Source organism: Camarhynchus parvulus, chromosome 3, assembly GCF_901933205.1.
Source record: "Camarhynchus parvulus chromosome 3, STF_HiC, whole genome shotgun sequence".
NCBI lineage: Eukaryota > Metazoa > Chordata > Aves > Passeriformes > Thraupidae > Camarhynchus > Camarhynchus parvulus.
In genome coordinates, this window is record NC_044573.1 from 97,730,775 (window position 1) to 97,756,505 (window position 25,731).

At 36.1% G+C, this 25,731-nt stretch overlaps 1 protein-coding gene across 1 annotated transcript in view; it reads left to right on the top strand.

The window, feature by feature from the left end:
- EYS (eyes shut homolog) overlaps nt 1–25,731 on the top strand; it is a 703,292-nt gene that overhangs the window by 463,756 nt on the left and 213,805 nt on the right. The gene's annotated exons all lie outside the window — the stretch shown is intronic.

Below are 25,731 nucleotides of genomic sequence, written 5' to 3' on the forward strand. Positions count from 1 at the left end.
TGGGGGTCTGTATACAGCTCAGGTAACCATGTATGCAGAGATAAGCAGTAATGTGCAGTGGGGCTTGTAGAGAGTTAGGGAAGAAGAATACCCACAGAGTCATGCAGAGAGTTGGAGACAAGCAGATCATTACTCAGTTGTTCTTACGGAGGATTTTGGGGTAGAGTAGTCACAATAACAGATACACATCACTTAAGTGATTTCCAATATTTTTTCTTTCAAAGGATGAGTGTAGTTAGCAATTTCTATTCCAGTTTATGACACTCAAACTGCTTCTAACTCATGCTAACACAGATCAAAGCCCCAGGCCCTCTAATTCATTTGAGACTGGCGCCACACACCCAGGGCACACTTAGGCCAGCTTCCAGCATCATGGCCCCTGTGCAACACAGCTCCCAGTGCAGCTGGTTCAGCCTTCTACATCTTGTCAGGTTTGTCTAAGTATGGAATGTACCTCAGCATCTAAGGGGCTATTGTTAGAGCTCTGTACAAATTGTTTAATTAAATTTTTGACTTAAGGTGTTGGTGACCTCACTAGTTACATAGCTCCAAGTTGGTCTCTGACTGTGGCTTATCCAAAGCCAACCCATGCTGCTACCTGGACTATTTAACTCTCTTGTCTCATTCTCAAATGTGCTTCCAGAATGTAAAAATGTTCATCCTTGCATAATAAAGAGTATCTTCGAGTGTTTGTGTTTTCCATGTTGTGAAATAAATTAAACTGTTAGCACTGAGATGGTGCACTGCAAGTCTCATTTATCCAAACAGGGATCTTTGGATTGGTGTCACCCCATAACTGGAGCAAAGTTAGAATGCAGGGGTTTTGTTTCTCCAGTGCACTGTAAAAACTGGGCACATGTAGTCCAGTTTTCATTTTTTAAGCCATACTTTAGGGTAGGCATCACCCTGTGCAATTGATTTAACCTTTTTATTTCTGTTCCATTCTTCAGTAAGTGAAGGTCATCTTATCATGAGGCAAAGAGAGTAGTTTCAAGCACCAGCATGTTTTTGATACTACTACTGTAGTCTAGCATTTCTAGATTGCTTTCACCTTATAATAAATTGCATAGTAATCGATGATGTGACAAGACTGTTGAAATCCAACTTAAAAGTTCCTGTGAATAAGTGCTTTTTAGGTTGTAAAGTATTTCACAAAAAGTGTACTTCTAAGTAGCTCATACTAACATTAAAAGAAGACATCAAGTGGTATTCATAGTTATACAACTTTTCCCTTAATTCAAATGGTCATACACAAACTATACCTTCATCTGGAATATTTTATCCTCAGTTGTATATACAATTTTATTTATTACAAAAATGTATCCATACCAATGAGATATATAAAAATTATATTTTCAATGTTTAAATTACCTTTCTTCTAGAAGCTAAGAAATTTTTGGAGGATACCTCAAAGAATTTATAGCAAAGGCTTAGAAAAGTTCAATACATTAGTGTATTTTGGAGCAGGTAAACCGGCAATTTGTTTGAGGGATATAGTAATAATGTGTATATGAGAATGAATTTTGAGAAGAAAATTAGCTCTTTACTAGCTAAAGTCCTGATAAAATCCAGAAAAATAAATTTACATTAGGGAAGTTCAAATAGAAATTAAACACAATGGTTTAAATTGCTAAAAATTTTACCTGCATATGTTGGATTGTCATATCAGCATGAGCTTTCCTTCTTTGAGAATGTTGCAGTTCAATTCTATTCTTAGTGCAGGATTAATAGGTGAGATGTTGTGGTTCATGATTGTTATCTAAATTAGGTAATAGTTGTGGGACATGTAAAAGTGCTCAAGCTGGTGATACTTAACCTCTATTAGTACTTGGAAAGCACATGTTCCTATGACTTCCCCAAAAAGGCAAAAATATATCCTCTGCTCTCAGTTGCTTCTCTAGTTTTCCACTGAGCTTTCTTGCAGCTCTCTTTCTGTTTGAGGTTACCTCAGCCTTTATTTCACTTAATTTTCTTTGTATATTTGTGATTTTTGTATTTACTTTGATCTTAGTATCTCATTTTTCTTATTTTTTATGTTTTTCTAGCTTCAGGGAAGTTCAATTTTCCTTGGCTTCCCTGTCAAAGTCTGTAGGGTCCAAGACAAATATAGTCTATAAAGGCTAGGTTTTTTCCCTTTTGTCAGGAAATGGAGAACTGCCTGTCCAAGTACTCTTTATGTGGGCTGTTCAACCCCAGCAGTAGGAAACCACTCCAGAAAGTTTCTTTTCCATCACTTTAGACCCAGGCAGTCAGGCTTCTATTGTAAAATGTTCCTCATCCTTGAAACAGTGTAGGTCTGTTTCTGACCTTCATGCTGCAGTTTGCTTCAACGGAGGTTTCTGCTCCAGCTGAGACTCAGCTTTTTCTGACAAGTGCTCTGATCACTCTTGGAGTCAAGTTTGATAATGACCCTTGTGATATCTGCAGTATTCACCTAATAATACATTGTCTTGTTTTAGCTCCTTCTCTCATAGGACTAGTTCACTCTGCTGTTCGCTCTGGCTGTCCTACCTTCCATTATTGTGGAAGTTGCAGAGAACAGTGACTTCAGACCCGACTTCTTCAGTTTCTGACTAACAGGAGCTTTTAGCTGTCAGTACCAGAAACTGTTGACATGGGAGTCATGTATTACGGGAATTGGCCCCTGTTAAATGATTCATTTCTAGGATAGATTCCTCTGCCTTTCATTTTGATTGAAGTTTGAGATTACCTATAAAGCCCTCGGGGTAAAATATTGTCTCCTCTGATGATTTCCTATACATTTTCCTAATCAGCTCTGAAATGTCCATGCATTCTTTCCACATATTTTTTCTTGTTTTCTGTATGCTTATTATTTGGTATTCCTTAGAGTCAGAGTGCACTTAGCACTCTGTAAGGCAAGGTACAACAATTCTACTGATTTCTCTCATTTCTGCCACAGTCTCTTCAGGAGATCAGAGCCTTACCCTCAAGCAGTGATGCATTTAAAAGAACATCTGGGAAACCAATGTCATAATATTCAGTAGATTTCTTCAGTGTTCAGAAGATCTCAGACCTCCCAGATCTCAGTCCTAGTGCCTGTGATTGATGGTGAGAAACACTAGAGCAGGATAAAGTTATGGACTACTTAACTAAACCAGACATAAAGTACCACAAATTCAGAGAGACACTTATAAGCATGCACCCCTGGCTGATGTTATCACTAGGCCACTTTCCATTCCCACTGAAAGCCTAGAGCAATCAGAGGAAGCCCCTGATGACAGTGGAAAAAGACAAATGTGATGTTATGTTCATCTTAAAAATGGAAGATGGGTAACCATGAGCCAGTGAGGTCAATGGTACCACTATGTTCCTGGTACTAATACAGAAACAAATGAAGGACAAGCACGTCCTTGGGAACCACCAGCACGGATTTACTAAAGGAAGACTCTGCCTGACCAGTATTGCTTACATTCCCTGTTGAGAAAACTGGCTCTCTGGGCAAGGGGAGGGCAGTGGACAATCTTTACTTCATGTCCCAGACTGCTTCACTCCCAACTCTGTCTCCTACCTCTAAGTGGCACAGGAGGATGGAAAATGGGGGTTATAGTCACACCATAACAGTTTGTCTCTGCCGCTTCTTCCTCCTACACATCTACAGTTCTCTTAGCTATCCACAGGCCAAAGGTGGAAAAAGTATTTGGCTTGGTATGAAGTCTGGAGGATTTGAAGATGTAGGTAGAAATCAAGGTAACAGATATATGCACTGAAACACCTTGAATGAATTCATCCAAGTTCGAGTACTGCAATCTGTTTCATGCACAGCAAGAAATTGGTTTTATGACTCTGTAAACTGTCCTTTGCAAAATTTAGTGGAGTTATCTGACAGTCTAAGAAGCCATTGATAAGCAGTCAGAAGGAAAGCTAAACTCTAAATAGCTGGCTTGCAGACATCTTGTCCTGTTGCCTCACTACAGTGAATAAAATCCTCTTCAGTTCTGTGCCAGCTTAGCTTATTATTTATTTTTGTATTCTGTCCTATTTCTTTGATAAAGAATATGATGGGAATAGCTCAGACTTGCCACAGGTAAATGGCAAAATAATTTGAACAGTTAAATAGCATCATCTTTTTAAAGCATTGAGGTTTTAAACCTATTTATGATCACTGTTTTTTAAGACATAAAAATCCAAAGGAAGGAAGAGAAACCAAATTACACACAGAAAAAACCTTTTCTGATAAGAAATTGAGAAGAGGTATTGTTTCTGAAATCGCAAGACATGTTTCAGAATAATTATTTTCATGCTAGTTTTAGTATTGTTAATTGTTTACAATAGCTTTTTCTCTGCAGAGAAGATGGGTACACTCAAAGGGAAATTGAATATTGTTTTCAAATATCTACAGCAGTAGCAGTTGATTGCAGTAATACTGTTATTTCTGCTGCTATAATTATTCCAGTAATTTATATTTCTAGACTTAATAGTATTTTAGTATTGAGAATGTGAAATGTCATTATAGCTTCATACTCCTTTTCAACTCAAGCCATTCTCTATAATTAAACCTTGCAAGTGTTAAAACAGGGAAGTTTTAGAAGGAAAGGAAGCTTCTGTACCAGGAGAGCAAACTTCTAAATAAAAATAAGTGATTAAGGGGAAGGTGTGCAAATACATATGTGGACATCAATATGTTACCAATGGGGAAATGGCAACAGATAATTGAGTGATATGCTCAGGATCATAGATCACAGTATGTTAACGTTGAAAGTGAGGTGGAAATCATTATATACCTAAAGACTTAGACACAGTAGTCTAACAGGCTTGTACTTCAAATACAAATGTGTAAAATACACTATGCATATGTAAGAACACATATTGTTTTTCTGTGAAAAAGAGATAATGTCATATCACAATCATATGTACTGCCCAGTTTTAAGATATTCTCAGGTATATACATATGTAGATAAAAATGTTTTAAACATTTTAATAACCAACTGCTAAAGCATGCAAAGTTACTTTCTTTCTCTTTTAATAATTCACCTACAGAATTCAGTGGCATTGATGAAGAAATGGACAATGTGAAACAGGTGTTACAAAATACAGAATTAGACCCTTAATTTAGAATGATCCAAAAGCAATTTGCTGTATGCTACAGCTGCTGTGCGTCCATAGACTAACACAACAGTAACCCCTCTGTAACTGTCTAGTTAGAAACAGTTTATGATCCATTTCCCGTGCCAGAGCATTGCAAAGCAGTGGGAGAATTTAGTGCAATCTGTGCACAGTGCTTTAGATTTGATTATCTGGCATTCGCTTTATCTGATAAATCTTGGGCTCTGACAGCAGCTTTCACGCTGTAATTTATAATAATATAATATGTACATGATTCTTTAGCATCCTGCTACAGTAATCGTTGGATGTGAGCAAATTACAGTGGTCCTGACCCAATTAATGCTCCCTGGGCTGCAGTGTTCAGCCTAAGATTCTGAGGAAGCCAACAAAGGGAAGAACATCCAATCTGTCACAGGATTGCAAGGCATGCTAGACTTTTCCATGGCTGCAACTGTTTGCTATAGTGGTGTAAGCAAGAATGGGGAGTTTGAAATCTTAGAGGAGCAGTTCTTGAATGTCCATACATTTCCTGTTGTTCCACAGCATATCTGAAATTTCCATATTTAACTATTAAAAATATTATGTTAAATAATTTTTAGGCAGAGTGGTTATAGATTTTTTGTTTTTGTTTTTTTTTTATTAGATCATAAGTCTGCCTAGGATTTTTCCAAAGAATATTTCATCTTTTATATAATTTAAAGAATTATCTGATCCATCGGTTTAGGATCTAGCTCATGATAGACTAAGAGAAAACCAGTTGCCAAGCATTAGTCTTCCTTCTAGATATAGTGAAATATAGGTGTTCAGTTTGTAGTAGCTATGCAGTAGAGTTTAAGATTCTGCTGTGGTACAGAAAATGAAAATTAACATTGTTGACTCTTTTATCCAGAATCTCATTGTGGTTTTAGAGCTACATTTCTGAAATTGTGAGTTGTTCCTGTTTGCATCAATTCCAGAATCTTTATTTTTCAAAAAAAGGGATGAAATTTTTTGTCCTTATATTTATGCCTCTGCCTTTTAACTTGGCTTTCCCTACACATATTATACATCTTCTAAGTCTGCTCTGTTGTCAGGTTTGTGATTTACAATATTCAGAAAGGCTCTTTCAGGGTGTTTGTTGATTTGAAATGCATTTTGCATCCTGAGGAGAATCTGCCTTCTTTTTGAATCTTGGCACGACAGCCTTAGATCCTGACATGTATTTACTTTCTAATGTCCTACTTAGGATATGCTTTGACTCTGTCTTTGCATCACCTGAATGCTTATCTTAATTAAAAGCACTACTTACTGTTACTCAAGATATTGTAAATATTTATGCACTTTTATATACTAAATAAATATTTGTCACATCATCAAAAATACTTCTACATATCAATGTTTCATTGGCTACTATCACATATTCTGATATTTGTTCTTCTTTAGATTGATAAGTCATGGTAAGGCTCTGTTCTTATATAATTAAGCATTACTCTGAAGTCAGGGTTCCTATCTCTTGACTGGAGAGCTATTTTGCCTGTGCTGAATAGTTTGTTTTGATCAGAACGTTTTCTTACATAGTCAGATAATTTGTGATTATGTTTAACCGCATAAGACTCAGTGGGCAATATTTGTTGCATCTAACCAGTGTGAAAACTCAACTGGTATTGGTAATTTTTGTCTTTTATTTAGTTTGTTTACCACCCACCTAAGAAACACTCTTCCCACAATTACTAATTTTCTTAAAGAACTTTTTCTTGGGAACAATGTCAGAACATCTTTGGAAATTAAGTTGGCTAAGTTTTTGGGTGACCCTCTTATGTAGGACCGTTGACGTGTTCAAGGCATATTAATAATTGGGGAAACATAACTTCCTTAAACAAAATTTTAGATTCTTTTTGTGATATTATCCTATGTTTTTCCTACTTACATTCTTCAATACAACACTCAGGAATTTTCTTCTGAATATAGATTTGCTGGGTTTTAGTTTGCGTCAATCAATTTGGCCTTTCATATTCCCTTTTGAAATGCCGGTGTCATATTTGCCACTTTTCTCTATATTGTTACTAAACATAATTTAATTAAAAAGTTATATAACATTTTTGCACAATTCCAGGCTTCCTAGCTTTCACATATTAGAAAGTTTTGATGAACATAGAACAACTTCCCCAGGAAGATGATAGAGTCTCTGTCCCTGGAGATTTTCAATATGTGATTGGACAGGGTGTTAGATAATCTTATCTAAACTCCCTTTTACATGTAAGGTTGAACCAGATGATCTTGTGAGATTCCTTCCAGCCCAGGATTTTTTATGGTTTTAAAATACTTAAATACTTTTTTCAGCCAAAATTAAAATATAACCCAGAACATTTCAATATATGCATAATAGTAGATTTAATTTACCAGATATTACCCTTTTAAACCTTTACCCATATTTTGGCTGGAAAAGTGTTGACTAATAGTCTTCTTTACTCTGGCACTTTGACAATCAATCTCTCTGTTTGCTTTATTTTTTTTTAAGTCATGCTTGATTTTTTTCTACTTGATCATATGCAGTTACTGAACTCGATAGAAGAGTTCTTCTGTAACCTGCAAGCATTTTACCCATTGAGCTTTCTATTTTTTTATGTCCTTAATAACCTTGTCCTGATGTAGTTAAACCTTCTGGTAGCTTTTTCAGTGTGATTTCCTCCCAGGAGAACATAGAGGTTGAGTTATATTATAGTCAGGGTTTTTTTTAATGTTTTGGGGTTTTTTTTTAGTTATTATATTTTGAAATATTGAAATATATTATTTGCCTAGAGTTATATCTCTCATAGTTTCTCTAATGGCTCCAAGAAGCCATTATTTACAGCATCTAAAAATGTAGTCCCTTCAGCATATTTTGTCATGATTTCTTACCAGACTGCTTGAAGTAATTAAACTCTGTTATTACTGTCTTTTCTGCCTTACCCCTTCTAACCTGCTATAGAATTTAACAAATACTATCATCACCTTGGCGATATATAATATAGCTCTAATATAATATTTTTCATTTTGCCTGAAATTTTAGTGAAAAATTATTTGTGCCAGTTTGTATATATTTGTTTGACAACTTTTATTATATTGCCTTTTTCTGGTGCAGCCTACACCTTCCTTGATTTTTACTCTTGCATCATAACATGCCAGTGTTTATATTTCTACCATCAAAATTCTTATCATATTCTTACTGTTTTACTGCTTTTTCTCCTTTTTTAGAACCCAGGTATTTTTCCATAGGCAGTTACTTTTCTTTTGAAAATAAATACTGGTTTAGTGATTTGGCAGAGAGAGAGATGTTTTTACACAAATGTTCTTATTACAATTTCTGTAACATATTTAGTTCTGTCATCTATATTTTGAATGTGAATTTTTTTATTTTTTAAAAAGGTTTTTGCAGGTAAAGAGAAAAATGTCATGGAATCACATTGGCAAATCGGTTTTATTCTAATTTCAATGTACTGTAATTATGTCTTCTATATAATCGTAATAGACAGTCTTGCCTAATCCATTAATTGAAAAATAGATAGATATGAGACTTCAGATATTTTGCTGAAAGTATCCAATGCTGCCCTGTAGGATTCTTTGTTACTGGTGTGCCAGTAGCCTTTACCATCTAGAAATGTGTTCTTGTTAGGTCTTCAAGGCTAAACAATACAGAGAAGTGACACCATCAAGGGAAAGCTAAAACATTCTTGTAGTAGAGGATTGCTGGCTTGTGTTATTCAAGTCCATCTGTGTGGAAAAGGCTGCAGACAATGATTTTGCACACTGCAGCATTTGAGATATTAACTTATAGGAAAGAGGCATGCACAGGGAGCACTGTAGTGAAGAGTGACACATTTTATTTGTTTTTTTCTAATTAGGTTATTCAGTATGCTTATAGTCCTTTTATGGATTTGTTAATTATTTTTATTATATCTGGGTGTGTTCATGTAAGTGTTTTGGATAATTCATTACTAATTTATCTACTTGAAACAAGTTTGAATTCTTGCTGAAGATCATTATTAGTACTGTGTGATTCTTAAACGAGAACAGCTTTACAGATCACAGAAATCTTGAATTTTGCTAGTTATTGTAAAATCTAAAACTGGACTATTAATCTAAATATACAATAAATATTTCTAGTATGTCTAATATATTCCAAATTTATAATATTAAAAATATAGAATGGGTGACATAAAAGTAAGTATAAAGATTTTCAGTACTATTTTCTGAATGCTTCTTGATAAGTCTATATTGAAAAGTTATGTTAATTTCAGTGATTTTATTAGTTATAGGTTGCATTTCATATTTTATTAGGAAGATATTAAGATAAGTATTTTTGAAGTTTATAATATCAGACTTATTGATTGTAAAAATATATATTTCTCCAGCTGTATGCTGTGATATTTTTACTGCTTCTATTTTAAATTTCACTAGAGTTGGTTTAGCAAAGTTATAATTTCACTTATGCAATATACACATGTATGTACATATGCATGCATTTAATATTATATTATTATATAATGCCAATACTGGTATTATATTAAAAAAATGTGTAGTAAACTTCTCAGTAAAGTCTCCTAACACCATAAAAAACAAACTCAAATGAGAAAGCAAGAAATATCCTTCACTGTGTTCAGTCCACAGACCAGAAAATATTGTGGGTAAGAAATCAAGGTTTTTTCTTCCCTGATTATCTTCTGCATCAAATTAAAAGAGATACTTAAGGTTATAAATATTGAATCACTTTGACAAGGCTGTGCTTCAAAAAAGTGCAAAAATCTTATTAATATCAACGTCTCTACATTAAAAAAAGCATTTGCATTCCACATATGTATCAGCAGTCCACAATATAAACTGGCTACTATAACCAAGATTAAAAATGTAATTCACTCTCATTAAATAATGCTAAAATGCCAAGATCATTATACTTATTACAGATCTACAAATCACTCAAACTGGTGATATTATAGCTACACTATATTTTTGCAGAAAAGAAGCCAGTGAACTTTAAGAAGTTCATGGCCCAGGGCCATCTGTGCAATGGGCTTTGGCTAAGAGCAGCCACGCTGGATCAGAACATTAAGAGCAATGAGTTTGTGCTCCAAAACTCTCAGCAGAATCACTATGCTGAGCCAAATAGTTTATTTCTTTTTCTTGTTTATGTGAGATTTTGATATGCATAGCTTTAATTGTGTCCTCTAGAAGGTCTTTTATGCAGCTAGAAATAACCAGATCTCTGTGTGCATGGGAAAATCAAACTCCTGAAGATTCTGAGTCTGAAAGAAAGAAAAAAAAAATCATTGCAGATCTTTTGCTGATCTTAAATGATGATGGTTGTGCCACTCTCACTGAAATCCCCTCAGAATCTGGCTTTGTGGAAGTATTTTTCTCAAAAGCATTTTAATTATTTCATAATTTCAGTGCCTGAACTCAGACTTGTGTGTACTAAATGCTTGAAGCTAACCATGTAGCAACCTCAGCAAATTAAAAGACTGATACCAAGGCATCACTGAAAATTTCTCTCTCTTGTTCTCTTGAGATAATTTCTAGAAAACATATGGGGTAGAGGGATATAAACAAACTCTGTATTTGGAGAATTTAATAAGAGATTTGAATTCAGATTTCTGTTAATATGGAAGAAGTATTTCCTTTTTTTTTTTACTAATATTTCCTATAGAGGGAAATAAGAGTTTGGGAAACAGAAGATAAATTAAAGGAAAATAGTATGATATAATTCAATTTCTAAAGGCAACTGGTGGTCATGTTCAGATAAATAGATATACTGTAAAAAAAAATTTGTTTGATAAAAAGTGCATGTCATGTATTCCTGTGTGATACCAGAAGTTTTTTCTATTCCAGTACCTTTAGGGAGTCTGTTCAAGCTCTTTCTCTCAGTCAAAATTTAAAACACAAGAATGTCTGCAACCACTTACAATGTACTGCACTGAGATGAAATGCTCAGCAATAAACGAATACCAGAGCTTTCTGCCCCACAAGCTTTTTTAGCTTGAAGGAACACTCTTCTGGGAAATGAGAGAGAGTTGCTTTCCCTCTCCCCTGGTAATGATGTGAGTGGATATGGAATAACATTAGGGTCCTGGCCATGCCCCCCACAGCTTTTGCAAAAATCAACCCCGTCCTGGCCAAAACTAGGACACCATAAAACCAGCCTTCAGGAATGGAAGGTCCCTAAGACCAGAGGGAAACTCTGGAGCAAGAAATACTTAACACTGCCAGAGTCACCATCCCTGGAGGTGTTTAAAAACAGACTGGATGTGGCACTTAATGCCATCATTTAATTCATAAGGTGGTATTAGGCCATAGATTGGACTTGATCTCAAAAGTCTGTTCCAGCCTAGTTAATTCTGTGATTCTGTGGGAAGGATTGGTTACAGATCCCTTAAACACACTGGTCTTATATAAGTCTCTGAGGTTTAATGGGTTGCACCCAGGAGTGCTGAGAAAACTGTCTGATGCCATTGTGAGGTCACTGGTAATTATCTTTGAATGATCATGGCAATTAGGAGAGGTTCCTGAAGACTGGAAGAGAGCAAATATCATCATCTTTGAGAAGGGCAAGAAGGAAGATCTGCAAAACTATAGGTTAGACAATCTCACCTCAGACACTGGGAAGGTGATGCAGCAAATCCTCCTGGAAACAAGCACATGGAGGTCAAGAACGTAACTAGAAGTTATTGACATGGATTTAAAAGAGGAAATCATACTTGACCAGCCCCACAGTGTCTGCAGTTAGGTAACTCGCTTGGTGGATAAGGGGGAACAGTGATGCTTTCTACAACTTCAGTAAAATTTTTGACACTGTCTCCTATGACATCATAGGAAAAACTGACAAAGTACAAGTGTATATAGAAGTTCACAGTGAGGTGGCTTAAAAAAAATCTGAATGAACTGGCTTGGAGTGCTGTGATCAGTGATGCAAAGTCTGGTTGGAGGTCAGTAACTAGTGAGGTGCTCCAGAATTTACTAGTGGGTCCAATACTGTTCAGCTTCTTCATTAGTGACCTGATGATGGAACAGAATGCACCCTCAGCAAGATTCTAAGATTGATTCAAAACTGGAAAGTGGCTAATTCTCCAGAGGGCTGTGCTGCCATCCAAGGAACCTCAACAGACTGGAGAAATGGGCTGACAGAAATCTCATGAACTTCAAAAAGGGGTATTGCAAAATCCTGCAACTGAGGAATTATAATCCCATGTGCAAGCACATTGTGGTGTCAACTGACTGGAGCACAGCTTGGCAAAGGAGAACCTAGGATTTCTGGTGGGCAGCAAGCTGTCTGTGAGCCAGTTAGGCATCCTCACAGTGCATGGGTGGGGATTCATCCTCTCTATTCACTACTGGTGAGCTTGTATATGAATTAATGGGACCCATTCTGTACCTGTCCAATAAAAGAAACAACTGAACCTACTGCAGCATCTCCAGTAGAAAGAAATATTATCAAGGTGTTGGAACATCTCTCATGTAAGAAAAGACTGAAAGAACTGTAACAGTTCTTTTGGGTTTTTAAAGCCTTCCTGTCATATCATCCCAGGCCTTTTCTCATCAACTCTCACAGGGACCCTATGCAAAAGTACCCTAACTTTATCAGAAAAAAGATGCTGTTTCAGTGATATGCAAAAATATGATTTGATGATATACAAAGATATTATTCTGTGTCTGTGGAGATTATTTCCTTATTTTGAAGAACATTTTAAAAAGGGATAACATTGTTTTGAACTTGCATGCAGGTAGCTTTTATGAATTTGAATATTCAAATCCAGGTGATCATTTTTCTTTGAATGATATTGGCAGGCCTGCAAGATCAGTTTTTGTCTTTCATCTGTGAGGACTTTAATTTTCCCATAGATGCCAGGTTGATCAGATGTTAAGGTCTTCAAATTTTGGTTGATGTTGCCACTTCATTATTCCACAGTCCCTGCACATTACCACAGGTTCCTGGCAATAGCTACAGCTCATTTTTGTTGGCAAGACATTTCCTTAATACCTTATCTTGATGTGTGCGCTGATATGGCAGTTGTCCTGGGATAAAACCCTCAGTGTCTTTTTGATACTTTCTCTCTTTGACAGCTGTGGTTCCCTTAGTTACATTAACCATTTGTCTCTTCTTCCTATTCAGTGTGCAAAATCCAGGGCAGTTACAGACCTTTGGGATGACTTTTTCTGCTGAGCATATTCAGCCTTTTTTATCCAATAGCCTCTCATGTTCCCATATTTCCTGATTTTCCTGGAAATGTGGAAGTGTGTATGTGCATAAGACCTTCTCAGGAAACATGTCAGGTACTTCACCTTTGCTTGCCTATCATTCATATCCAGTCTGAAGCTCTTTTTAAAATGATGATTGTTACCTTGAAATTGGCAGCAGGAAGCATTATGGGGTGGACAGCACGTTCAAGCAGGCTGCTACACAGGATCTGTAGTGCTTGAAGGAGCTATGCCTTCACATCGATGTCTTAAAAGTTGATGCAATTCAAAATGAATATACCTTCGAGAGTTGTAGGTATAGGTTTATGACCTCATATGCAAACAACAAAAACAAATAATCACTGTTTTTCCAGAAGAAACGCATCTCAATAGATGGCATGATCTGTGAGGTTGGCATTTCATTAATTTCTCTGTGTGACTCTTTGAGATCCTTCTTCAAAGTTTCAGCAGGTCTGGTTGATGTTAAGAAGTAAGGCTTGAGCAGGTAGCAGACAACTTTCATGAGCCCTTAGAGGATGTGTTTCGTATCAGTCCATTCCAGCAAAACTTAAAGCTTAAACTATGGTGAAGTGATTTAATGCAGCAATGCTCTTCAGTTCTTGATCCCAGACATCCATCTGAACACTTTGAGCTCCTTCCAGACACTGACTTCAACATTACACTGTTTCTAAGCAGAGTCCCAACGCCTGGGCAGAAAGGCTGTAATCATCCTTTGAATAAGTGTACTCTGGGATCTTATGTAACAAGCTTGATGGCAGACTATCTGCTGGTACTGAAAATGTATACAGGCACACTTTCGTCCTAAAGAAAGGCTTTCACACATAAATTTTGTGTGGCTTATTGGTCTTGTTTGCCCCTTCCTTTCAGTCTCTTTTTCAAGGTAGAATTATATCTAAGGGCCATGGATAGTGGCCACTACACTCGCTATAGCTAATGAAGAAGAACAAAGAGCTAGGATTTACCTCTTGGAAAAGGTCGTTGTGTTGACCGTGTACCAGCAGACACCAGGTCACGGCCTGTAATCATCCTTAGTTCTTGAGGTGATACAACCTGCTGGTGTAAACCTAAAGGGTGCGTGCAAGAGCAATTAATTCCATGTAGTTTAGTCAGGACCCTTTCAGCTTCAGGAGAAACCAGACATTTGACAAGGCAGAGATATATTTGACAGCATGTATGTACTAGTCAGGCAACTAATGCAGTGATTACCCAAATAATCAGCAGTTTCAAGCAACAGTTCCCTTGATTTGTCACCCACTCTTTCATTCTATATTTGTAACTGTAGGTTGATTTCTTGAAGGCTGGTTCTTTATGCAATTAATGAGACTGCACAAATATTGCCTTGAGTTTCTTTATGCATTCTCCACAACACACAGCAAAAATCAAGAGCTGATCGTCCTTAACTATCAATTTACTCATCTGTTAACTTGTTTTTTTGATAAAGGTAAATTTTGAGGCATCACCTGTAGCAATCTAACCACAATACTCAATCTATATGAGGAAAAAAACATGCTATGCAAAAGTCTTATCACATTTTAATAGATAAAAACTGATCTGAATATTCATCTGTTTCTGTTTTATGTATGTGTGATTTTTCTCAAACTTCTTTCAGCAGCAGAGAGGTTTATGCCACAAACATGAAGCTTTGGGTATATAACTTCATCCCATTAAAATGCAAATCCATGAGTTTCTCTTCAGAAAAAAAAAAGACAATTTGCTGCTAAATCCCATTGAAAATTACTTTTACCAATTAAACTTCTGTGCTTTGCATGGGAAGTGAAGCAAATTGTTGCCATTTCTGATAAATACAAACTCAGTTACCAAAAACATCCATGTTGCTATGAGGTACATTAAGGTAGTTTACTTAATTTTCCATAACCATGTAGTGCCTCCTGAACTGTTAACAATTTTGAAAAAATCTTTGCTCTCACAGCAGTTTTTTTACAGTATTCTGGTACCTCTGTCACCATTTATACTAGCATTTGTATGACTTTGCATCTCTCTAACCTCTTTAGTGGCAATTGTATTTTTATGCAATGACTCACAGTAAGCATTGCATCAACTCCATTATAATTTATCTGTGAAATTTTATATGATAAATGCAATGTGTCAATATGTATTAATTCTCCCTACTGGATCTGACTGGGATGCAGCTAATTTTCTTCACAGCAGCTTGTAGGTGCTGTGTTACAGACTGGTGACCCAAGCAGTGTCGCTAATGTAGGGAAGATTTGGCTGTTGCTGAACACTGTTTACACAGCATCAATTCCTTCTGTTCCTTGCTCTTACCCCTCAGTGAATAGACATGGTGTGGTCAAGAGCCTAGGAAGAGACACAGCTGAGACAGCTGATCCTGGGTGACCAACAGGGTATCCCATACCATGTGACATCACACTCAGCAATAAAATGGGAAGAGGTTTTTCCAAAGTAGCTGTTGCTCGGGGACTAGCTGGGCACCTGCCTGCTGGTGGTGATTGCTTTTGTATCGGTTTTTTTCTTCATTTGCTAAACTGTCTTCATGACAACTCACCAGTTTGCTCACTTTTTCCCTTCTTCTCTGTGTCATCCTGATGGGGGATGGGAGCAAGAGAGTGGAGGGATCTTATATTCCAGATGGGCTCTACCCACTATATTCCCTCAACTGCACTGCCACCTCAGAGGGACGTCTGTGGCTAATTTGTGTCGTGCTCACAAAGAATTGCACACAGTATTTTCTCTTATACTTTTGTTAGGTGTCATTGGTAATTTGTAGGCCTGACTACTCAGTGTGCTAAAGGTATTTCCAGAAGTGAGAGCCCTGCCTGACTAGCTGGTAAAGAAGCATTCCTTCTGCAAGGAACTAATAACCTCTTTATAAAGAAATACTAGGATAGCCAGAAGAAAGTCTTCTTAACATATTTTATATGACAATAGTCATATGAGGTTATATAACTTTCCTAATCATCGACTGAAATGAATGTTGAAATCTGGGGTTTTCTTTTGGAATCTTAACACAGGGATGCATAAATACCCTCACAGTTGATAGCCTCTTGATCTGACCTAAATTGCGGGAAGTTATCTGGGTATGTTCTGCCTGGTTTTGTTTAACCAAAGACAAAAAGTCTTCAAAATAAGTAACATCCCAAGTTTTGGTAGAATAGTATAGAAAGTAGAACATTTGACATCTTCATAATAAAAGCTTAGAATGAACTCAGACAAAGTGGAAGAAAAATGACTAGACAAGCATCACCTATCCACCATGATCTTGCAGGTGGGTTTTTAGTTTCTCACTTCCTTTGTGAAATTTAGTGAATTTGCATCTTCTTTGATCCTATTTTCTTCTTCATTATCTCTGAGCCCAGATTCTCTGCTCTTTTCTCCTAAGAGTAGTTTCAGTTTCTCTGCTGAAGCTGCAGTCTGCTAGTTTCCTGTGATGCCTATTGTCTTCCATCTGGGTTGTGACCCAGAAACTTTTTATATTTTTTAATCAGAGCCCACTCTTTGGCTCATTATGGAAACCAGCCTTATTTTATCCTTCTAACAGTGTAATTTTTATGCTTAAGGGACCATAATGCTAATTTTAAATAGCAGCAAATGAGATATGCAGCCTATTACAAAATCACACTGATACACAACTGTCTAGGAAAACCCTGACCCTGGAAGTTTTAGCACTGTTTATCCAGTCTTAATAAGACAAAGGGTTTTAGTGCAGCTGCAGTATTTGTAACTTGGCCCTGTTTCTGATTTGTAGTCTGTCACTCTTCTTTCCTCCATGTGTTTGAAACTTGTGTAAGGTCCAGCTCAGTTTGAGTTTTTGATAAGTTTTGTTTAATCTTTATGCTTTCTACTTCCAATATATATTGTATTCTTTATGTTTTCTACTTCCAATATATATTATATTCTTTTTGCTGTTTCCTTGTGTGTGAGTTTCTGTGTATTCATTATTTCCAGTACCCTCTTCCAGCAGGTGGTTGCCAGACACTCATGCAATTTTAATTAAGGAAATTTCACACCTTCCATCTTTGATGTTTTCAGTTCTTTATCTGATCTCCTTAATTTTGTGGTTTTTCCTTCCAAAAAAGAAAACCATCACTGAAGATTTAATTTTGTTTGTCTAGACTCTGTTTAAATTATGGTGATTCCTGTTTGCTCCTTCCAGAGTTAATCTGGGTGATTAGTGTTTCTGTAGTGTCCTTGACATTTATCAATCTACAGTGTAAGGTTTGTGGGTTTTTATTTTTTAGGCTGAGTGTTTAGTTGATGAATAGAAAGACATCAAACTTTTCGTTGAGGAATAGAGACTACCAATTTCAAAAGCATTTGGTTTCCTGTTATGCATACTAAGTTAGTCTCACAGCTATGTGATTTTGCCTAGATTCTACTCTAATAATATCAGCAATCTCTCTCTGCATTCATTCTCAGTACAGGATCTCCCATTCTCATTGATCTTCTACGTAGCAGTTTCCATTATTTCAGTAACAATAAATTGACTTTGTGTTTCTTGACAGCTTTGACATTTTGTTGTGTTGTTTCATTCCTTTTCCCAATAGCAAACAATGTAGCAGAGGCAGATTTTATAGAAAACTGCAGTAAATGGAGGCCATTCCTGATCCCTGGCAAATAAGCCCTTCAGTGCTGTTTGCTTGATGGCTTCACTCTAAACTAAGCGTCTGAATGTAGCTATTGGGCATGCAGGGAGCATCTCAGCCTGAGCAGTGGTCAAACAACACATTTGCCAAGCCAGCAGGAAATGCACTCTGCTCTGAAGGTAGAGGCTGACAAAGCTGCTGTAATATAAAGAGTCATTATTAAGAGAGGAACATGATGATCACATTGTAAATTTGTGATTCTTGGTGTGCAACATAAAAAAAAGAGCAGAACAAAGGAACTGGCAGCTGTTCTACATTGGAAATGCAACTATTATTTTGTGCTTTTTCACCTAAATGAAATGAGATTTGGAAATGAAAGAATAGATTTGGAAATGAAAGAATAGAGTAGGAGGAAGAATCATTTAATGAAATGGAACTGTGGGGAACATTAGCACAAAATCTTTAATTTCCAATTTTATCATTATTAAGGGTAATTTTTTTGAAAGCAAAAATGAGTAAAGATAAATTACTCTATTGATGCCTGTCTCTCTCTTCTGTGGTTTAAAAAATCTCTACCTGGATTTTACTTACTTTACTGTGTTTGTGATTACAAATTTCTGAGAACCATATATAGAAATACAGCAAGCTGTTTTCTCTGTGGATAATAGTAACAGAAAAAAGTTATAAGTGGTTGTGTCACATCTCATTATACAGATTCTTATACCAGGTTACAGAATGCTGCTTTACAGACAATTGTTTACAGCATGGGCTGAATAGTATGGGAAGAAAATAAGAGAGGTAAAATTAAAACAAAGGACATATATAAAATGTATTTTAAAAGTAACACAAGTTAGTTATAAGATTAAATGCCAATGTAAACCTGAAATAATAGGAATATCTTGACTATTCACATAAGCTAATGATCTTTGGCATTAGTGAGCCCAGAGGTATCCTGAGCTGCATTAGGAGAAGAACTGCTGGCAGGTTAAGGGAGGGGATCTTTATCCCATGCTCAGCCCTGCTGAGGCCACATCTGGAGTGCTGTGTCCAGTTCTGGGCTCCTCAATACAAGAGAGACATGGAGCTCCAGGAGAGACACCAGCACATGGTCACAAGGTTGGTTAGGGAACTGGAACATCTCCCCTGTTAGGAAAGGCTGAGAGAACCAGGACTATTCAGCCCAGAGAAAGGTCTGGAGGAAAACTCACAAATGTTCTACAAACATCTGAAGAAAGGCTGCAAAAAGGGCAAAGCCAGGTTCTTTTCAGCAGTGCCAAGTGGCAGAACCAGAGGCAATGGGCACAAGATGAAGCACAGGAGGTATCATCTGAATATCAGAACTTTTCCACTGTGAGGGTATCTGAGCACTGGCACAACTCTGATTGGTATGGGAGTTTCCATTCATGGAGATATTAAAAACCTGTCTGGACTTGATCCCAAGCAATTGACTCTAGGTGACACTTCTTCAGTAGGGGGTTGGATGAAGCAACCTACCAGAGATGCCTTCCAACCTCAGCAATGGTGTGATCTTTACTGCTCTTTTTCCTAGCGTCCTGTATTGGTTGCTGCTATGGAGATGTAGGATACAGGTTCAGTGCCTGCTGAAGATGGCTCTTTACCCTCACCTAATATTTCTGTTTCTAAGTGAATCATAGGAGAAGAAATATGAATTATTTCACATGGTCAGATGCACTTTGATGTGGCAGTAGAAGCCTCACTGGCTGCAGAATAGTGGAAAGGAGGGTTCTGAGTACTCTCAGTACTAGGTCTTCATACAGTTATTAATGACACTTGTAATCTTTCTGAAGACTGAATAGAAAATTAAATAATTTTATCTTAGTAGCATGCATATTGCATGAACATGGTTTTTTTTAACCTCATTCAAAGGGGTTTTAATAGCATTGACTTTTTTTGACTTTTGGAAAGTTTTTTTTTTCAATAAGAAAGAATATATTTGAATGAAGAAATGCAAATGCATTGAATCTCTGGAAAGGGAAAGTGGCTGACCTTGAGGTGTTTGTCCTGCATGACAGCCTGAGCCATGTTGATAGTAAAAATGAAAGAGGTGAGATTTCATTTTGAGAAGAGTAAAACAGGTAAGCATTGAGGCTTAGAGAAATGTTAGGGAGAGGATGGAAGTCACTTCCAGAATCTGTGTTGAAGCAAGTAAAGGAGCAGTTTAGAATCTGCCATGCCTGCTTTATTATTTTAATATGTGTTTTCTTTTTTATAAGTGAAGAACTTACTTTAAACTTCCAGGTTTTAGAACATTTGATTTCTCCTCTAGATCATATAGTACATAAGGTAGTTACATGTGAGCCTGATTTTTTTTATTTACTATGGTTTTCCTGGGACTATAAATTCCAAACAATATTTGTAAATGCTTTAGGCAAGGAGTCTAAGCATGAAACAGGCTAAGTATGAGGATTTTCAAATTAGGTGTGTCTTTTGCCAAGTATATGAATAGTATACAAGTCAAGGTAGGGAAAAATATATTTAGAGCTAGAGCAAAAGGAAATGCTCCACAAAAATCAACACCAGTCTTTGGCAGAGAGTAGGTAGTACAATTCAAAGCTCCAGGTAAACACATATTGTCATAGGTCTCTCAGGACTGCATCTCTCAAAACAGAAATTCAAGATAAACTAAAGAATTAGGTAACCAAATCCAACTGCTTACTGAAAGTTTTTGTTTCCTCAGAGATATAAAACACCAGATTATATTTCCACTTCTCAGCTGTGCCAAGTTAAACTGCCATTAACCTAAATCTATGTTAATATGATGAATTATAGATACACTTTCATGCTCTGCTACATTTGTCACAAGGGCAGTAACACCTAACTGAAAGACAGAGCAGACAAAAGAGAGTGGTAACCTGTCAGTTTTTTCATTAAAAATTAACAAAATTTTAATTTTTTTTTGTTATTGTTAGAGTTTATTTGGTTTAGAACACAACAATTCATATCATTTTACTATAGTAAGATAATTAAATGCATTTTGGAAGTCTGTAGATTCATTACCTTCTTGGCACATCATGGTTAATGTTTTTATGTGATCTGTCTACTGCAGATACACCTCTGATCACATAAATACATGTATCTAACACCTTGGTAACCTTGGAATGCTCACATGCTCCTAAAATCTTTGTTATATGTCAGGCAGCTCTCCTTGTTACCATGTTCCTAACACTGTAAATCCCTACTTCTCACGTGGTCCTGATATATGCCTCGTTGGAGTCTCTGGAGTATTCTGGGGAAGTGAAGGCATTTGTTGAAAGGCATAGTGTGCCAGCTGATAGATATATTCCTTACCTAGTGTTGAGGAATACTCTTATCTTGCAACACCTCTTGTCTTAAGAAATTGTGCTAGGAAAAAAATGTATTTAAGATATACAAAACCAGACAAACCAGTTGCATATGTTTCTAAAAGGTGTACTGGCATGATATAAGAAAAGCATAGACCATGAAGAAATTTTTCTCTTCTCACCCTTCTTCTGCAGAGAATCTTCAGTTTTCTTAGGAGTCTGACGAAATTAGGCCTTTCTGAATATAATATACCATATATATACATTAAAGAGCAGCCTATTTTATGAGAACATTTTCAATTTTATGGGAATATTTTCATTTTGAAGACACCCTTGCTTTTTAGATAAGGTGTTATCTCTTCTACTCAGACAGATGTACAGCTTCTTGTTAGAACTCTTCCCTTTTTCATAACTCAACATCTATAATTCACCAAGTGTTTCACACTGAATCTCACTTTAGAAATAGAATATCCTGACTTGAAAATGACCCATGAGAATCACCAAATCTATCAGCATATAAACACATATGCTCAATACAAACATCTCTTGGGTTAAATGTTTGTAGATTTGAGTGATTGGCTATTGATTGGACATGAACCAGAACTAGAGAAGCTGAATGACTTGGACTGAAAACTAGTTCATGGTGATGGACTCAGAACACCTCTCCCTAAGTGCTGGAACACTGTAACGTGTTAGCATGGTGTTCAAAATGTTGACTTCAGTGTCACTCTGCAAAGGTGAAGTGCAGGGAGATGAACTGATTTCCGCAGTTTGATAGAGTCTGCACTATCCGAGAAAGGTAAGTCCATTTTCCAAATTTCACTCTAGATTTTCTAGTCCTCTCAGGCCAATATATTTTCCTTCTTTCTCAGGGACAAGATGTTGTACCACATTAACCAGGGAGAATTGAGAAAAGATAAATAACAGTAGTTGAATTTATTAAGAATTGCAAGAACAAATTGAGTAAGTGAAAGATGCATTATGGTTATAAGCATAAACACTGAAATTGTTACAAAAGGGACAGATGTTGCTAGCCACAAAGCTTAGGAATATCCTTCCTCGCATCAGAGTTTTCATATCCCTTCTGAAATGCAGCATTGCACTTGTTACAGTGAAAGCCAAGAGCAAGTTTAAAAGATAAGGATCCTGGCCAAGGATGAACTTTCATAAAAATGGTAAGGGAATTTCTCAGTACTCTTGAATCTTTCAAACTTACTGATTTTAATTAATCCTTTGTGGTTTAATGAACCATTCTGAGCTAGAACTGTCAGGATCATGGAAAATTTACAGTGAGGCTCTTATGGCCATGATTTAGACTGCCAGTCAATTTAGATGAAGAAATGGTGCAAGAGGAATGAGATGTCAGTTGTGTGGTGAGCTGGTTGCCCCTGAGTCTGGCAGATGACCCATCTGGTTTCCACTGTGAAGCACAGCAGTGCAGGAGATGGTTTGCCAATTCAGACCCAAGGAGAGAGGATAGCCTCAGTTACCTGCTCTACAGCACATGAGGCTGGAAGAGCTATTGACTTGCTGGTTTCCCATAGCAGAACTGTCAGGGTTGCTACTTTTATACCCCCTGATTTCAGTGGCTAGAACAAATGAGACATGAAGAGCAGAAATGTATACCTCTACTACACTAAGCAGTTTAGGGGTTTATTTTCTCTCCTTCTTCTGCCTATATTGTTATGCTTTACCATTCTTGTTTCATTAAATTCTAGTGATAGGATTATCTATCCATGGCAGATATACTAAAAGCAGATTTGAGGTAATAAAGGTAAATTCTTTAAAAGATTCAGTAGAGGTAGATGAAAAAATCTGGATTTCACGTAACACTTGATCTCCTTTTTTGTTGAGCTAGTATAATTTCATTAAAATTATTTTGGGATGCTTGGCTCAGAATCACAATATCAGTGTAAAATCATCTATTATATTTAAATATGAATTGAATGAAACTTCAGTGTTATGTATAGGTTTATTTGGTATTTCATTTCAGAGTTAGTACGAGTCAGGATGGAGAAGATTTCAGTTCCTTTTTGTTTCACCCAATTTATTGATATGATAGCATGTAGGCAATTTTACCAGGGCATATTCCCATTTTGCCTTCCCATTTCTACACTAGTACCAGGACATCACCTGAAGCAATATTCCTTCTCCCATATTTTAAGTGTTTTCTTTTATTACTTTTGTTTGAGAGCTAATACTACTTTTCATTTTCCTACACATTTTGAAATGTCATTAAACTCTTTGGCTTATACTCCGTTATCCAACAATAAAAATGCTTGTGATTTAAAATTTGAACTGAGTATGGAAAGTGTTATTAAAAGTAAATATTAGGAAGTGAAGTAATGAGCAGTATAGATTCATCAAAGACACACACTCCCTTGCCACTGTCTGCTTCAGCAGGACTTCTCAAAATGAGGTACATTTTCTCTCCTTAGGAGCTATAAATAAACCAGGCAAGCCTTGTCCATTTTTCTTGAACTACCAGAGTAAAAACGAATTAGGTTTAAGTTTTATTAATTGATTTTTTAAAAATTAAGACTGCAAGAAACATTTTTCAGAAAGGTGATGTCTGAGTCACTAGTGTTGATTTTTACAAATTCTTGAAAACTTTTAGGCTTGAACAAAGTACATGTCCCATATATAGCATGTTGCCTTGAATGCAGGCAAGTTTCAGTGTTCAGTAAGTGAAATATAAAGGCAGAATGCTGTCCTATTGGATTAAGCTCATTCTGATTGTTTTACTGCTAATTTGATAGTCTGTATATTTCTGTTTTTTGCTGTATGTAATTCAGTATCTAAGAGAGGAAAATGGGTTTTAAAATGACATCTTTAAAGAACAAATTCCAAATTCTTCTTTAGGGGGAAGCATTACCACCACAACCACCAATGGAACTTAGACATGGGGTTTTTTTTTGGTTTGGTTTGGTTTGGTTTGGTTTGGTTTGGTTTGGTTTGATTTGGTTTTTTTAAATATTTATTTTGATTTTCATATTTTTCTTTAGTGGGATTGATATTGAAGTTCAGTTGCAGTTGGCTTCAAGCAGGTTATAACTGAGATGGTTAGCCAAATTTTCATGGCAAATTTAAAGAAAATACAGAAGTGAGATTATGGCTTGCTTATTTTCAGAGTTCATTATGACTGTTTCATATGACTCTAATCACTAGCAGAAAACAAAATTGGAGAAGCTGTTGTCTAAGTTGAGGTGCTTTCTGAGTTATCAATTTCCAAATGGCTCACCATGGTTTTAATAAATACAAGTTAAAATTGTATTAGAATATTCAAAACTGTGCACCTGAGTTATTTTATTTAAGTTTGAAATATTGCATTTAAAAAGTTTTGTAGTCTATTGAAGAGAGTTCTACTAATCAGACTCCAAAATCAGACATATTTCAGGAACCACAAAGATGTGAATGACTCCTAAATAGTGTGTTCTGGTACACTGTAATATCTATAGTGAGAATATTTAAGATACATAACATTTATCTTGACTGGACACAAATGAGGAAAGATTGTGCTATTCTTTGTTTTCTTTCTAGTTAATCATACTTTTCAAATAAATGCTCAGATCATAAGACAAAAATTCATTATATTATTTATGAATCTGTAGTGAATTGACAGCATGTAAGTTCATTTCATTAGGAACTCATTCTAGGTTAATTCTATCTAGCAGCAGCTTAATTTGGACTAGTCAGTAAGGGATGTTAATAAATTATTTGGCATATATGTGTGAACTTTTCCTACAAGGTAAGTATCAATACTCATTTTTGTCAAGTATAAAGGGCGTTTAAAGAGCATGGTTACTATATGTCAAACATATCTTAATAGATTGTGAATAGTGAATTTTATTAAACTAAATTTCTGGTGTTGCTCTGGCCCTGACATTTTCAGGCAATTTAAGTGTTACAGCGTATTGTTGTCAGCATATTAATGTATTTTTGCAAACGGAAGGTAACTCAACTACATGTGAAGTCTACATTTTAATATTCTGCTAAACACAAAAGGTATCTGTTCTCAATAGTAGAAGAATAAAAGCCACTTATTTCTGATTATATATATCAATAGCTCTTATTCCTGTATATCTCTAAGATATTGATTTTTTTTGTAGAGACAGCATAGCAGAACAAATGCAAGCAATTATTTGACCAAAATATTTATAATGTAGTTACAGGTAAAAAACAAAGAAGTAATAATTTTAAGATTGATTTACAGGAGTGCATTGCCTTCAAAATATGCACATATATCAATCTAAGAGAAATTATTAGGCAGCCAGCCAGTAGTGAGGGGAAGGAAACCAGGTTGTTAAAATATTCATACAATAGAGTGTTTGGGAAAATATGCAGCTAAATGTTGGTTTCCAAACTAATTTGTTCTTCAGTGTGCAAAATGGACCATAGGTTGACATAGTGAATTTTCCCTATACCAGCATCTTGGATGAACTTAACTTGGCACAGTAGATATCATAAAATTGTATTGTATCTGCCCTTTGCATTTATTGATTTCTTTTGTTTTCTATTTTGTTTGTTCATTTTTACAATACTGAGAAAGAGGACTTTTGTTGAAAAACATGCATGGTATGACTGAGACAGTCGTA